This window comes from Hyaena hyaena, unplaced genomic scaffold (genome assembly GCF_003009895.1).
Source record: "Hyaena hyaena isolate Hyena2069 unplaced genomic scaffold, ASM300989v1 scaffold_880, whole genome shotgun sequence".
Classification (NCBI taxonomy): domain Eukaryota; kingdom Metazoa; phylum Chordata; class Mammalia; order Carnivora; family Hyaenidae; genus Hyaena; species Hyaena hyaena.
The window spans coordinates 360,343-377,555 of record NW_024081515.1 but is presented as its reverse complement, the minus strand read 5'-3'; the positions used below and the strand labels follow the sequence as shown (position 1 = coordinate 377,555).

The window sequence follows — 17,213 nt, the reverse complement described above, 5'->3', positions numbered from 1 at the left end:
ACATCTTTTCATGACTGAGTCTTGCTTTGGACATTGGAAGTTCATCGTTAGCAACCTAGAATTGTCAGACATTGTCCATGGAAGGCAAATTCTCCTCAGTTGTAAAGGAGGGATAAATTGTAAATGGAAGAGTTATATTAAATGGTTAGAATATCACAGAGAAGAGATTCTGCTGATAGGAAGAGAAGGAAATACTTTCTCTTCCATCGCTTCTACCACAGATACAATACACATGCACGTGCGCGCATGCACACGCACACATACCCCATATCCTCGGAAGCAAAAAGTAATTGAGTCTTATATTCAGTAAAGTGCAGTTAGATTTTTCTTTACTCACTTTTAACGCTATGTTAACATTTACTGATACAATGAAGAAACAGCTTACATCTGTTGAGATAATCCCTGATTCATATGTGGATTTTTTTATGCTATATTGTGATTGGACACTTACTTTGTAGCTAAGGAGTTTACACATTAGCTAAGGATAAAAAAATGTCTCAGCTCCTTCTGTTGTGTGTGCCAACTCTTTCAGCTGTTCAAGACAGGATGTAAGGAAGAATTGTTTAGAAATGACAGCATGGGGTGAGTTCTGGCATCAGGTGTCTGAGATGCTATTCTTGGTTGTGTATCTGGATTGCTAATTTTGAGTGAGTGATTTTCCCTCAGCATCTCCATCGGGGGAGTGAAGAAGTCTATGATAATATTTTATTAACCAATATTTGAGTATATATGATACCCTTTGGATTCTCACATTAACACTTAAGATTTCAGACATCTGACCCCCCTCTAAAGGCTTAATGGAGTGATTTGAGCCATAAGAGAAATCAAACTTATTCTGTCTTCTTTATTTCATTAGTCTGGTTTAAAGCAATCTCTCTCAAATGTGCATGCATCCAGACTCACCTGGGAGCAGGTAAACACTGTGCTGTTTGTTCCATAGGAGAAATAACCTGTAAGGGAAAGTGTCAGGAGTCAGCATTTACAAAGAACTTCTTAGGAATTCACAAAGCATGATAGTGATTTGCACCATTCACCAGTTCAAAAATAGTTCTTTCAAAATTTGCTCATGACTGATCACAAGTTCGGTAGATTCAACAAATAAAAATACAAGATACCCAATTAAATTCAAATTTTTCATAAACAGTGAATAGATAGATATTTGCATACATGTGTCTTATGCTCTGTTTGTATCTTATTTTATTTCACCTGGCAACCTTTCATGCTAGAGAAATCCAAGATAGTCTTGGGTCTTTCACAAGTATTAATACTAAGAAGCCAGAAAGGATCCTGACACAAAAGATTATGTAGAGGCTTTGGTACTGCCTGTTAACTTGTGTCTTGATCCTTTTGAGGAGCATTATATTAGAAAGAAGTTTGAAGATATCTTTTTTTATCTTTGATTCATTTTCTTGCCTTTATGCTGCATTTTGCCATTGTTGCATTCACTTTTATTTCTTAAGTAAATTGAAAGGTGGTGTTTTTTTTTTTGTTTTGTTTTGTTTTGTTTTTTTTTTTTTTTGATTGCAGGGGAACTTAACCACATGGCTCCTATTAAGCCATCACTTCATGTGGAAATTTGTTCCAGCGCTTCTCATGTGGGTATAAACCACCTTTTCCTAAATCACAGAGCTCTATTTTGATGTAGGCTTATGAGGAACCCAAGAGCTCCCTGTTGACCAGTCTGCTGTCTTCCCAAACAGTTATTCTTCCAAATGGAATATTTTCCACTGTCATTGAATTGCATCTCTTTAGTCTCCTTTGGAAAAAATTTACCCAGGACATGCTGGATGCAATAGGCAACAAAGCCATTGGCCATCATTCAAGAGACCAGGTCATTGCCAACAACACTAGGATTCATTTACACTGAAATTGATCTCTGGGTACCACCCACCCTTATTCTACACTGTCTCAGCAGGAAAGGTTTGTGGTCATTGGGTAAGCAAATATTTTCATTTTGGTTTTTCTTTAATAAGTCATCAGGCGTGATTTTTCATGCACTTAATGGACACACTTGTTTTGTGCTGATGGCAGAGACTAGCAGCTACTAGCACAGGGTCTGTAATAGGTAGTTTTGATCGCCAAGGAAATAGTTCAGCTGGTTAGTCTCCACCTTGTCATCGCCCTGAAGGTTTTTTACTCCCAAGCTTTGCTCCTGGGCTTTTACCATGTCCCTGAGATCTCAAAACCTGGACCCAAAGCATTCTCCACAGTCCTCATGTGTGAAAAGGGCCCAATGTTATATTGCCCGTGAATGTTGAATGTATTTATCTGATACTTGTGGGTGCCTTTGAGTGGAGTGTGGGTGGGTGGAACAAAGGATTTTGTGACTTGCAATCCCATTCCTCATCGTCTGGGGCTGTTGACAGTTAGATTAGGTCTTATATAAATACTTCTTCATACTCCAAAAATATCACCAGTGCCTCTGTTTCCCTCTGAAAACATTGTTTTAGCATGGATTAAGGGATCCTGTAGCCCAAGAAAGAAAAGATTGAGTGCCTCCAATTTGACTCACTTTTTTTTTTTTTTTTTTTTAAAGTTAGGCTAGAGAAATGGGATAGTTCTCTGCTTTGGGACAGGGACATCAGCCTCTCCAGTGGTAATCCCATGCAAAGGGAAGCTAACTGTAGTAATGAGAGAGGAGCAGTTTGGATTCCCAAGTGCCCCAACCAACGTTGCTTACAGCAAGTATTAAAAACCCTGTCTCGCACTGTCCTTCTCCCTGTGGGGCAGAGCATTGAGGAGGCCAGCAGCAGCAGCAGTGTCCAGCCCCTCTGGGAGGTACAGACCGTGAGCGTGTGCACAAGGGTTTCTGCCTTTGTTTTTTCTCAGCCCCCTTCCAGCCATAGTTACCCTGCTCAGTGCCTTGACTTCCGAGTGTCAAATTGTTCACCTGCAAAGAAGTAATAATACTACCTTCTTGGCCGGACTATCCAGAGCTTAAAACAAGTAATATATGTTATGTGCTTAGCACAATGTCTGGGAGAGGCCTGGCTTTTAAGGAATTCAGTAAACCTTAATTCCCTCCTGCCTGTAAAACTTTATGTAGGAGGGTGTATTCTATGATGCTTATTGCGCTACCTCTTTAAGAGATTATTCACGACCTTGTTTATTTATTGTTGGCACTCTCTCTGATTAATCACCTAACATTGAGTTCACCAGTGACCAATTGAGATAAAATGATCTTAATCTTCTCATAGTTTGTACTGTACTTGAAATTCAGGCCATCAAAAGCAGTCTCAGAAACTCATGGCCAAACCCTCAGTTTTTTGGGTTTCATTCAGATTCACTGCTGTTTTAATTACATGTGTTTTCCTATTTCCCTTTCAGAACAAGAGCTATGTATTTTCATCACCATGGTTATCTTCTGATGCTTTAAAGTATTTTCCTGTTTTCCTCTATTTGGGCATAGAAGCAGTACTTTGTCTAAAAGTATTTACTGTCTCCGAAAAGTAGATAGAGTGACTTAAATTTATAAAGTGCTAAAACATTATCATTATTTTGTGCTTGGTGCTTGCAAACTCAGAACTTTACATGCTGGTAAGAGCTTTCAACACCTTCTTTCCCTCCTTTGAAAAATAATCAACATATTGCCTCTAGCATTCTTTCAAGGAAAGCCAAAGATTGTGTTTTCCGATTTCTGAGCATATGATTCCTATAGCTATGGCAGTACAGACTGCTTGTACCTTTTGGGAGTAACATAACAATACATTGTCTTTTTGGTTAACAAACTCATTCAGATGTACAGCTCTCCACATTAAAACCAATCACTGGCTTGATGGTAGATGTGTTCCATTGCATTGGAGAAAAGGCCTTAGAGATACACCTTGAAGGCATTCCCGACCCCCAGGAGCATTGATATACTGTGCTAAGAAGGGGGCAAATGTTCTGGTGGCAAACCCAAGTCCTTGACATGAAAGTCACAGGATGAGCATATGGTTTGTATTTCTGTTTAGAAAAGTGAAAAGCCAGTTCTGCCCATGATCTTAAAGACTGTTATTTCCCTAACTGTAGGTTGGGCCAGTGGTCAGCGAGTTGTGCTGCCTTGTTAAAAACAAAACGGAAATTTAAATATCACAGTAAACAAGAGGCAGCTTGTAATGGATTGCCACTTGCAATTTTCATCTTGGGTTGGCGAATCCAAGGCCTGTGGGATTCCATTGTGGGTGTTCCCATTTAAATAATTATTCAAAGGCTATCAAATTTTACCATTCGGATGCCTACGTTTGCTGTTGGAGTAGAAAACTACAATGCTGAATCAATTTTTTAAAATGTATTTTTGTATTTTGTCAGTCTGTATAGAAATGGAGGAGAGGAAGGGAAATGATTCATTTTAAATGACGTTTGAATCCATTTTCTCCTGCAGTGCTGCCACAGAACTCCTGTTGACATTAAGGAGAGTTGAGTGCATCATGAAGAGGAGAATTCTAGTCACTAGCCCAGTGTCATTAAAAGGAGGCACACGGACTTTTATTCATTTCCTGCATTCGTGACCCCCTTCGATATTCTGCTTTCTAGGCAGTGTGCTGTCTGTTAGTCAGCTTATTAGCCTCCAAGGACCATGCCCTGCCTTCGATATGTATGTTCTACTTCCTCTACTGTCGATAGGACTTGACCCAGAAGGTCAAGGACAGATTTGGGCCTTTATTCAGCAAACAATAATCACTGCCTTTAGAGTTTGTCAAGCTCTGAGTTGAGGAGGAAAGAGCCAGATATTTTTAATATTGCCTGGGGTGCTGCCCTTTTTATTGTCAACCATGTATAAAAGGCCCCTTAGTCTGTTGTTGTTTTTAATACATTGACACTTTTTTTCCCCCATTTCTGCATGTAACCATTCAGAAAGCTGCTGAGCATTCCAGGGCAGCGCTTTTGGTGACTTGTGCCAACACAAAAGTCACTAACTGGGTAGTGTAAAAGCATATTGCAAGCACCATTATCAGATGAGAACATCTTTATATGTCTATAACCTTTTTGATGATAATGGAAGCAGTAACAATGCTAACTGATGGGTGATAAACCAAGAATAGATGGCTAAGTGGCTGTCTCTAAGAAGTCACCTTGTACATCAGAGGCCAAGTGGTGAGAAGGATGCATTGGCCTCCTACCTACAGCTGACACTGGCCAAGAAAATAGATGCCACAGCAGAGTAGGGAAGATAGAGGTTGTGGAATGTTAGTAAACCTTGGTTTTGGGGTATTTCATGTATTGGCTTTACGTAGCTCAATGTAGGAGCACTTTTATAAAAAAGAATATTCCTTCCAATTATAGACACACACAGAGTCACAGATAGCTCTGTTGGAGGGGAAAACACCCCTATCCTGTGGTAAAAAGTGTAGGTTGAGTCCAGTTGAAATCTGAATGGCTGTCTGTGCTCCCTCAACCCACACTGACACTTCAAAACCGGGAACCGTCTTATAAACCTAGGAAATATCTGCACAGCAGACACACATCTCTTCCCGTGGAAAAACCTTCTATCTTCTGATCCTCCTGACAGCTCTGATTGGAATCAGCTTTTGGAAACCATTTTGAATTCTTTATTTGAGATGACTGACATCTGCAGTGGATATCCACTCATACTCTAGTCTCCCTTTGGCAGAAGAGCCTTCTCCCAGCTGACTCTGAGGGATCTCACGCTCCCCTTCCTCCCAGAGTCCTCTTTGAAGTGCAGTGCTTGGTGTGCATGGGGAGCCGGAGGGGAGGAGCAAGAACCAGCTGAAATTCATGCTACCTGGTGGGATTACAGGTTTCATATTCCTTCTCTCTTTTTGAATGTATATATTTATTTTTATTTTGAAATGTTTGCCTTCTCTGGGCTAAAGTAAGAAAGAGTTGGTCTGGTTTTAAAGAGCATCCCAGAGCCATCCAGTTTATGCAGAGTTGACGGTGACAAGCAGGTGTCATCAAAGCCATCAGTGCCAGGATTAGGAAATTAGATGTATACTTGTTTACTTAGGCTTAAGTTATTGCGGATGGAGGGTGGATATGGGTTGGGAGGTGTCAGAAAATTTATAAATGCATTCAGATGCTCTCTCTTCCCTTGAATCTCATTTTCCAGCTACCCGGAGAAAATTACTTTACCTCTCAGAACCTCAATATTCCTTAGCTGTAAAATGGAAGTCAAACTCTTGGCTCTTAGGGCTGTTTTGAAGATTAAAGGACACAGTCTTTTAAAATACTTTGCATAGTTTCTGGTTTATCTTAACTGCTTAAGAACCGAATCCCTTGTCATTATCAGGACCATATTTACAATGCAGCAAGTTTTTGCTGAATCTGTATGGAGATCTAGAGGGCGAGAAATGACAGGGTCTTCCTTAAAAGCAACACCATTGGAATAATAATAAATACTCCTGCGAGGATATATACCAGTAATCCCGATGAGGGGGTGGGGGTGGTGGTTCAATGCCTAGGCTACTGGAATTTCCTAAAATAGGTAGTTCTCGAAAGGGGGTGCTTGGGTCATTTGTAGATTTGTCCTTGACATTCAGTAGTCTGCTTTGGTTGTCTCAGTTGTGTCACTCAGATTCGCATCTTGTCTTTCTTTCTGTTTTTAGTTGTTTGGATTTCTCCCAAGGTATTTGTGGCTAAAATTCCTTTTGGACTCTGAGCTGCCTTTTTTTCATAAGCCTTGGATTGGAATCAATAGAATGTCAAGATGCCAGGCACATTCAGCTTAATAGCAGGTGGGTGTCTGCTGGACAGTGTGCCTGATTTGCCTGACAGTAGCAAATTTAGGCCAGAATTAATGAGCCAGAGAAGGTGCCGTTGGTGTTGCAGGATTTCTGCAGAGTCTTCTGAAGTGATTTTGTTTTCTCCTCCTAACGGGATCATGTGCGCTCAAGAAATTTGTGTTCACGTACATGCCCGTGCGCGTGTGTGTTGTGTGTGTATATGATTTACTGTGACATCGAGCTGACTTATTCTTGGAAAAGAACCCTGACACACACCCCAAAAAATCTGGCTCATAAACCTCAGTAGAGTTGAGTTTAAGGCAACCGTTTGTCTTGGTCTTTTTAATGGTCAAGGAGAAGAAAACACTCCAAGGCCAGTAAATTGCTGAGGTTTTGGTTTACACTTGTTAGGACACATTCCTATTGTATGAAGAGCAAAGTCAGAAAACAATGGGTCAGCAGAAGGGAGATTCCCTGGGGGGAGGTAATGGAGTCACAGCCAGGGACTACAGCGTTTCAATCTTGCTTCTGCTGTTTTGAGGATGTTTAACTTTGAAAACACCACCTGCCTTTTGACTTTCTTCTCCTCTGGGTCTTTACTTATGTATCAGGGAGTAAAAAAAAAAAAAAAAAAGACTAAATATGGAAATGCAAGTGAAGTAGCTGCTGTACATCATAGCTACTTCCTCAGTAGTGGCTTTCTAGCTCATCTGTAGAGAGAGAAGAACACAGTGATGGTTCTGGTTTCTTCCCTGTTTATATTTTAGTTGGTCCCTTTTTCTCACTCTGTGTCTGGCATCAGGCTTTCTCTTGTTTCAGCTTTGGATTTCAAGTAGAAACTCCTCTCTGGAACCTATCCTTTCTAATCGTCAGCCATGAATGCCCTTTAAATTCCTGTGACCTCCCACCATGGATGATATTAAATATTCTGATCTAGATTTGGGCAGAGGATGAATAAAATGGAAATGAGATTTATGCAAATGAGTTTCCCATTTGTTTGGAGATGGTCCGGAGGCTGCTGCGACAGTCATGGAGTATTCCAGGATTCAAGAACAGAGCAAGCACTGCTCTGAATGACAAGCTGGAGGGTTCATGTGGCTCATTACAGGATGCCACTTACCCCAGAGAAGACCAGCCTCTATATTTAGTGGTCAAAGAAAGGAAAACAATAGTTTGACAGTACCATTGAGCCCTAATTTAAACAGTTTAGAAAATTCTACCACGTCTCCACTTCTCGGAACAAATTGACGGTTGTTGCCTTCCTTTGGTTCAAAGCCTCAGTCCTCATGGACCTTTTCAGTGATGAGTGCAGCCTGTTAGCACTGGAGATTGATTCAGGTGGAGAGTTCCGGTTTTTTCTGGAATGAAAGGTTAAAGTCTCCCTGTGCAATAATGATAAAGTTTGTTATATGGTATCAACTATTTTTAAATGTATAGAAATAGATTTTCATGAAAAATTATTTATTTTTATTCAGGAAAAAAAGTGTGTGTATTTATTGGGGTTATGAAGATAGTGGCCAGTGTTTCTTTGCCATATTTCACTGGAATGAAAAAGAGATCTAATATTTGGGGTCATTTTGCAGTGTTACTTCTGAATAGTACTCCATCCACAATTAGGACATGTTTCAAAAATGATTCTGTCATTTCATTTCAACTTGGGCCGTAGCCTTTGAAGGGAGGAAGCCCAGGCCGTTGATGACAGCTGTACCTGCGAACATGGATGCACTCTGGCATTAATTTATGTGTTTCCCTACAGGGAGGGGCGTGGTTCTCTTTCCCTGGCACTCCTGCTTTGCACTGGCTGTGTTTTTGTTGGAAGGTTCCCAAATGGAGAGCATCACCAGTGCAGCTTGTCAGTGCAAAAATTACAGGCTTTGGAGGAAGAGCTAATTTTAAATATTTACTTGACTATTAATTTTTCTGAGTCTACGTTTTCATGTCTCTGAGCTGTATGTAAGATGTCTTTCGGGAATGTTCTTAGGAAGTTTAAGTGAGAGGATATTTATAGTGAACAGTACCTCTACCAGTGGAAGATATGTACTTACTAACAGCTGTCACCCCGTATCCTGTAAGATATACCAGGTGCATGCTCTGGTCAAGTCCTGTTCTTAGATACGTGGGCTGGTGGTAAGGCAAAATTAATGGAGTTTTGATATCATTCTCTTCAGTAGCCAGATGAGCATTAATTTGATGTGATATATCCTTATAATTATATGGTGTGTGTGTGTGTGTGTGTGTGTGTGTGTGTGAGAGAGAGAGAGAGAGAGAGAGAGAGAGAGAGATTGGGGTGGTGGCAGTCATGATTTGTTTGAATTTAGGAGCTTCTGTGAAAGTGATAGAAAGCTTGAGTTGGGGAAACTAAGAAAGGGGTAAAAAGAATTTGCCCAGTTACTCTGGGAGATCTTTTTTGGGCCTCATTGATTTTCATTTGTGCTTAGGGTTTGTTAGAGACAGTAGAGCAAAGTGGCTAAGAAGTCTAGAATCAGGTCAGTCGGGGTTGCAGTTCTGACATTAAGTAGTGTTCTGGGGTAAGTTACTGACTGGCTGTGGGCTCAGTTTCTTCATTGGTATGATCGGAGTAAGTAGAGAAACAACTTCATAATGCTGCCATACGGATTAAATGAAGACATCTGAAGTAAAGTGCCTGGCACATAGGTAGGCACTCCATAAATACAACATAGCTACTACTACCGTAATCATTACCATGATGATGTGTATAATGGGGATAATAGTTGGATCTTATGCAGTCATTGTGAGGATTACAGGAGATACTCATGCACAGATTTGTCCTCTAAGAAAGTGCTCAGTAAGTCTAATTTTGAGAGATGTTAAGTAGTGGCTGTGGAAAAGGACATCATCTTGTAGGGTTCTGTATATGTTAGATGTCCGTTAATTTTTTATTCCATATTTCCACTATATTCTCTATATTTTTTTCAGAATAAAAATTGCACATTGTTTCACCGCACAGTGTTGTAGGTTAAAGCTAAGCTTCCAGCCTACCCCCACCCCCTGCACTTTTCAAAAATAGAAAGCCATCTGAGAGAAAAGATCCTAGAGAAAATCCCCGTGTGAGGAGTGAGATTGTCCTTGTGAAGGGTTAGGGCTCTAAGAACTGTATGCAGAAAATCATTGAAAGATAATCTCCGCAAGATGCTGAAAATTACTGGGGGTGGCCCCAATCCTGAAGGTGAGATTGCCTCTCCTGATATTTCCAAAAATAAATACTTAAGGAAAATTTGTTTCTGTAAGATAAATTAATTTTAATTTATACAAATTTTCTACTGTGCTGTATAATACTTAAAGAAGGAAAGGTAATGAGAAAAAAATACATAAAGTGCACCCATTTTGTTAAATCAGAAATTAAGGAAACACTTTTAACCCGTTCGTAATCTCACTGTTGGTAAGGTGGAATGGGCAGATTTCCCAAATAGTAGCAGTCAAGGAATTAATCCATTGAGTGACTGATGGGCACTCTTTCCCATGAGCAGAAGTCAAGTGTGGGTTAAAGCAATGAATTTGGGGAGGGGAACACTTACATTATGACAGCAGTTACTTGCAGGTCTAGATGTACCCAGGGTAAGGCGGCGGATGCCATAGGGGGAAGCTGCAAGCACATTCCAGAGCACCTACAGGGCAAAGTCAAGGTCACACTACTGGTCCACTTAAAGGCTACGGCTTCAAGCCATTGTGCAAAGAAGAAACTATAACTTACTTTATATGACATGAGCATTGCATGCTCATTGCAGTGCTCTGGGGCGAGCAAATGCAGGAACCTCCTGAAAATCAAGGAGGAAAAGGAGGAGGGAGCCTTTCTGAAGGTAATCAGAAGCTGACGATGGATACACGGATGTTTTCAGAATAGGCAGTGATTGGCCTAGGTGTTCTGTTATTGATTGGCTCCTGTGGTGCACTGGACGGTTTTTGTCCCTGTGATAGGATTTATATATTTATCCCTCGGAGAATATGGGCTCCCCCATTCTCTGGAACCTGGGAGCTTTCAGTCTAGGGAAGATTCCACAATTCAGCTGCTCTCATCTTAATCTCTATTTAAGCAACAGTGAACTAGGGCTCCTTAGCTACTTGCCTCGCAAAACGGAAGAGTTGATTAGTGTTTGCACAGGTCTAGGAAATATCTTTTATGAATGTGATGCGCCCGTACCAGGCTGTGCAGTATTGGCTGGGGGCATTGCCCTTATATCCTTGTTTAAATAGTTAGCAGAAGTTACATGGCGGAAAAAAAAAGCACTGAAAGGTTTAAAGAGAAAAACGCGGAGGCCAATTAAAGCCATGAAAGAAACGCCTGTAGAATCATGTCTCCGTTCTGTATTTGTGTGAAGCGGTAGGCGTTGAGTGTCTAGATTGGGTGACGGGGCACAGTCAGATTTGGAGGGTCTTCCGTAGCCATTCATTTCTGCAGCTCTTTCTTCCCTTCCTGTCTTCCAGGACATGACAATATGCCCTCCAGAGCCACAGAGGACAGACGTTCTTCTCTGGGCTCCTGTGGCCGCTTCTCTGCCCGCACGGCAGGCCTGTGTGGCCCCGGCAGAGAATTCCGCACTGTGCGGTGGGTGGCCGCAGGTGGCCGCTAACACAGGGTGCAGAGCGCTGCTGACCGCTGCTTTATGAGCCTTGCAGAGGCCGTGTGCGTGTCTGCCCCTGCACGTCTGTGACAGTACTGGTGTGTTCGGCCATCGCTGGCCCTACCTTCGTCAGGCCTTCTGTGTGGGACGTATATGAGGCTTTCGTGCCCCCACTTACTTTTTATTGCAAACGGGGCACCATCCAGAAAGCATGGAAAGGGAGGCCTAGAAGGAGGGGCCTGGTAGAGGCGATGAACAAAGATATAAGAGGGCTGAGGAAAGGTAAGAGGCAGGGGAGGGCTTCTGTGGCATGGTGAAAGAATATTTAACTTAGAACCAGGAAATGTGGTTGGCTTTCTACCACAGCTGCTGACTGGCTGTGTGACCTTGAACCCTGGTTTCTTTATTTGGAAGATGGTGGTCTAAATAGCTACCTGCAAGGTGGAGGTGAGATTAAGGGAGATATAATGCTTGTGGTGTCATCTGTATTCAACACTCAATACGTGTCTCCAGTCCCTAAGCCTTTCAAAGCCATCTCTCAGCAGGTTTGAGTTGAATATCTCCCCTCTGGGTTGAAAGAGCAAGATGGCTTGCTCAAATGTTTTATTCCTCCTCATTAATCTGTTTCAGATTTGGTTCATCCCAGACTATCATTTTTTAGGACGGTATTTTAGATTGTTGGTATGCCAATCCTGCCTTCCCCACTCAAAGGAGGCTCAGTAGCATTCAATTTTGAGAAAAATACTAAAATTATCCTTATTTTTAAAACCACAAAATTTATTTCTGATCACAAATGTAAGGCGAATGTATCTGCAAATAAATAAATGAATCCGAAGTTAAAGAGTAAAAGAACCAAAAATAATAATCTCAGTACAAAGAATTCGTGTGTGTGTGTGTGTGTGTGTGTGTGTGTGTGTGTCTGTGAGAGAGAGAGAGAGATACATGAGAGTATATGTATGTGTGTTGGGTATTTTATTAGGTATTATTTTACTTAATGTGTTATTTAGAGTTCTAGATTATGTAGAATAAAGTTTGCTGAGATTAAGGATGGATGAATTTTATTTTCGTCATATGTAGATATATTGAAATCATCAGAGATTTGACAGTGCCATCTGGCCCTGGAATCTGTGAGTGGGTTTAGGAGAAGAGCTGGGAAACCAAAGATGAGCTGTTGTATTTTCTTTCCTTTTTGTCTCCTAGCTTCTTGAGGATTAATTGACAAATACAATTGTATATACATTTTCCTTTTTTCCTATTTTTATTTCTCTTAGAGAGAGAGTTAGAGACTCTCAAGCAGGCTCCGTGGAGCTGGACCTGTGGCTCAATCTTACGACCTTGAGATCATGACCAGAGCTGAAATCAAGAGTCAGATGCTTAACCAACTGAGCCATCCAGGCACCCCTACATTTTCCTTTTTTAATGTTCTTCAAGAGTACATACCATTGCTTCAGCTTTGCTGCTAGTCAGTATTAATGATTGCAAATACTTTTATATCATTTACCTCCTTGACATTGGTTCTCTTTGCCATATCTATACCTATACCTATCTATTTATATACACACTTATATATAAAATACGTATATACACACATATGTTTTATATATATATATACACACACAGTTACACATACATACAAAATATATGACTTATGTAATCCTTTTTGTAGAAGAGGTAAGTGAGGCACAGAGAGGTTAAGTAACTTGCCCCCAAGTCACACAGCTAGTGCAGCCAGGCTTCAATCACAGGGGGCTGTGCGACTTGAGCTTCTAGCAACTCCTCTGATTCCACGGACAATGCCAGAGTAAGAAATAATGCTTAATTATTATTGCAGGGCATAAAGTTTCCTTTCTGCAAGGTGAATATGTCCTAGAGATCTGCAGTATAACATGGTGCCTATAGTCAATAGTACCACATTATACACTTAAAATCCGTTAAGAGAGTAGATCTCATTCATTGTTCTTACCACAATAAAATGAAATTAAAAAAGAAAAGGAAAGAAACAGTGCCTCAGACTGGTGTTTCATAATCCTGATAAAATCACCTCTACTTAGGTGTCAGTTCTTCCACAGTTTAGGAATTGAAAACACGGTAATTTGTTACTTTTTTTTTTTTCAACATAAAAAGTGAAAGATACAAAGGGGTCTTGGTTTAATTTTTTTAAAGCAATTGAAGTTAGAACACCAGCTAGGCAACTTCTGGACATGGTAGGCATGGAATCAATTTAGGAATGGTCTTTCATTTGTATAATGAGGCCATGATATGTCTCAAAGTCAGAAGGAACAAGTTCACAGCCAAAAGGTCAACACAAGAAGGTAAGCTGTCCCTCATGGAATTTAGGCGAATTAAAGTAACTCCCACATAGCAAGTAAATGTTCAAAATAGTAGAGATATTTTTTTTTAAATTTTTGGAGTTGGCTTTCCTTTACAAATCTGTATTCTCCAGTTTGGCTGTAGGGGAATCTCACTATTTTATATTACCAATACCTTACTTGATATTTGACCTTTGATTAAGTCTTAGCTAAGGCATTATATTTTCCAGTTTTACCATCATGTGAGGAAGCTCCGTTTTACACTGGTTTCAAAATTATATTTAAAAGCAAAACACGTTTATATTCTTTCAGCATTTCAGAAAATGGGCAGAAGTATATTTTAAAAACTGCTTGGTAATCCAGTTTGTAGCTGCCTAAGGAATGGGGGGAAAAAAAAGGCAGAGCTCATCTCGGTCATTCTAATTGACACCGACAGCAGACACCAGCTCCAAAGAATTCTTGTGGAAGAGCTACTCCTGTTGTCCAAGACTGCTCTGATTTGTTTTGTTTGCTCATTTGATGTATAATCTTGTGGTTTCTGGCCCCCTTCACCGTCTAAAGCAGAAAAACATATTCGATTCTCGGGTTGTTTTAATTGGAACTTGCTCTTCAAGTTCTAACTATTTCAACAAATCGAAAGACTTGACTGTGGAATTTTTTTTCTTTTTTCTTTTGAAAGTGAACACTTTTCTGTTACTCAAACCCTACCCACAGGTTCCCAGGACAAATGGAAACTCTCTCTTCAGATGTGGTCACACTTGACAGTTCAAAAGAACAAAATCAAAACATTTCAAAACTTGAAATGAAAACTCATCCTTGGAATAAAAGCTCATATTCCAAAGATGATATTAAAATGATAATAATTTTTTTTAAATTTTTTTTAATGTTTTATTTATTTCTAGGAGAGAGAGAGAGAGACAGCGTGAGCAGGGGAGGGTCAGAGAGAGAGGGAGTCACAGACTGAAACAGGCTCCAGGCTCTGAGCTGGCAGTCAGCACAGAGCCCGATGTGGGGCTCGAACCCACAAACCGCGAGATCATGACCTAAGCGAAAGTCGGACGCTCAACCGACTAAGCCACCCAGGCGCCCCATAAAATGATAATAATTTTTTTAACGTTCCCCCTTGACTCTAAATTTTCCCTGATTAAACACTACCCACAAGGCTGTCTTGTCTTCAACAGCCTTAGAGTGAGACCTCTGGAACTCTAACTTGGTGAATGATGAGGAAATGTTCTGGGGTACTGCTTTTATTTGAGCTTCCTATTTTATCTTTGGTGATAACGATGAGATTGAAATATTCTAGAATGAATCAATTTTGACTATTTGAGTACTGAATTTTATTTTTTATATGATTACAACTTAAAATGAGTGATTGTTCTTGTGGCCTTTTATATTTTCCTTTTCCATCTTCTTGTGTTGTTATATGAAAGACACAGGCACTGTTACTAATAAAAAAATATTTAAATAAATACTTCCAATCCAATCAGCATTCCAGTAACTAGAGGAAGTGCTTTACCTGGATATTGTCTTAAAATATCCTTAGCCACCTTTCAGGGAAGGTTCTGTTGTATTATTATCAGCATTATGCACATAAGGAGACCTGAGCTTCCAGAAGATCAGTAACTTGTTCAATGTTATATCACTAGTTCAGGGTTTCTTTATGGCAGTGCCATCGACAGTTTGAACTGAATAGCTCTTCGTTGTGGGGTCCAGTGCTGTGTCTTGTAGGAGATGAGGGGCATCCATGGTCTCCACCCACTGAACGCCAGTAGCACTCCCAGTCATGACTATCAAAAATGTCTAGGGGTGCCTGGGTGGCTCAATTGGTTAAGCATCTGACTCTTGATCTCAGTTCAGGCCATGATCTCATGGTTCGTGAGTTTAAGCCCCACATTGGTCTCTGCTCGGACAGTGTGGAACCTACTTGGCTTCTCTCTCTATCCCTCTCTCTCTGCCCCTCCCCTGCTCATGTGCTCTCTCTCTCTCTCTCTCTCTCTCTGTCTCTCTCCTGAAATAAATAAACTTAAAAAGAAATGTCTACCACATTGACAAATATCCCCCAGGGGAGGGGGGCAAAAAAGCTCCTGTTGAGAACCACTAAGCTAGTTATGAGGCCAAGCTTGAGAACATCTTACATTAATTCCCTTCCTCTTAGATCCTATATTGTATTGCTTCTCTCTGCCCACATAGCACAAAGCTATAGGTTTTAGTTCTTCTTGCCTCTTTCTCTCCCCTGCCCTTTCTTTTTGCTGAACCTAAAGTTTTAGCCCTTAGTAAGTAGTCACTAATGGCTGCTCATTCATTTCAATGATGGGCTAAAAGTGCAGTGACAGACACCTTCTTATTCTCTTTGGGTGGGATCAGTTAAAACGGCGGAGGGCTCTGCACACTGTGAAGGCAATGGCACACACAGAGCAGCATGCATGAGGAAACATATAGTAAGCATTTTTTCAAATTGCTCATCTCCCTTGCCTTGCTCGGTGTGTGCTTGGGTTATGCAGTAGTCATGTGTTCACAGAGTAGACTTCTCATCACTGTGTCTTGTGAATTGCTGAGTGGCCTTTTGAGTTTCCCAATTTTTTGTTATTTTGACAAAATGAGACCCACTCTTCTATCGTGGTGCCTCTTACTGTTGACTTCAGAAGCGATGTGATGGTAACTGCTAAACACTTTGAAAAGAATCCTGAGACATCCAGTTGGTTGAAAAGTAAATCATTATTCAGTGGAATTGATTTTTAAGATGAAATGACCCATTTCTCACTCATCACTGTATGAAGTAGAAGAAAGCAAGGAGGTAACAACACAAGGCTCTCCCAAGCTATCCTCAGGTTGGTTTCAGTTTACTCAGGAGTGACACCTTTTCAGGCTTTATTGTCACTGAGGATTTGAACAAACATTATTTTTTTTAAAGTTTTTTATAGTTTATTTATTTTTGAGACAGAGAGAGACAGAACATGAGCAGAGGAGGGCCAGAGAGAGAGGGAGACACAGAATCTGAAACAGGCTCCAGGCTCTGAGCTGCCACCACCGAACCCGATGCCGGGCTCAAACCCACGATCCACGAGATCATGGCCTGAGCTGAAGTCTGACGCTTGACTGACTGAGCCACCCAGGTGCCCCAAACAAACATTATTTTGAATTAAAAAAATTTTTTTAATGTTTATTTCTCTTTGAGAGAGAGAGAGAGAGAGAGACAGAGCATGGGCTAGGGAAGGGTAGAGAGAGGAGACAGAGAACCGAAGCAGGCTCCAGGCGCTGAGCTCTCAGCACAGAGCCCAACACGGGGCTTGAACTCGTGAACCGCCATATCATGACCTGAGGCCAAAGTCATATACTCAACCAGCTGAGCCACCCAGGCACCCCAGACCAATATCATTTTGGAAAGAAACAGAATGAAAGCACCCATCAGTGGTATCTTGATGTTGGTGTCATCTGTTCACTTCCCAGAAGCTGAGTACATATCTGGCCTTCTTCCAGTATGTGTGTTTGAAGTGCATTGTCCTATGGGAATGCTTTTCCCATGGAGAGTCTGCATTGGAAAGAGTTTGAACTCTGAAAATCTGAAGATGCACAGGCAGGAGAAGGGCCTGCACGTTGCTTGGGGGAGTTATGGAGCAGACGCTCATCAGGACTTGAAATGTAATCGACATGAATGCGTA

The 17,213-nt window shown here is 40.9% G+C and overlaps 1 protein-coding gene across 1 annotated transcript in view; it reads left to right on the top strand.

Moving 5' to 3' along the window:
• The window catches only part of FLRT2 (fibronectin leucine rich transmembrane protein 2), a 101,716-nt gene that overhangs the window by 43,646 nt on the left and 40,857 nt on the right, over positions 1-17,213 (top strand). The window lies entirely within an intron of this gene.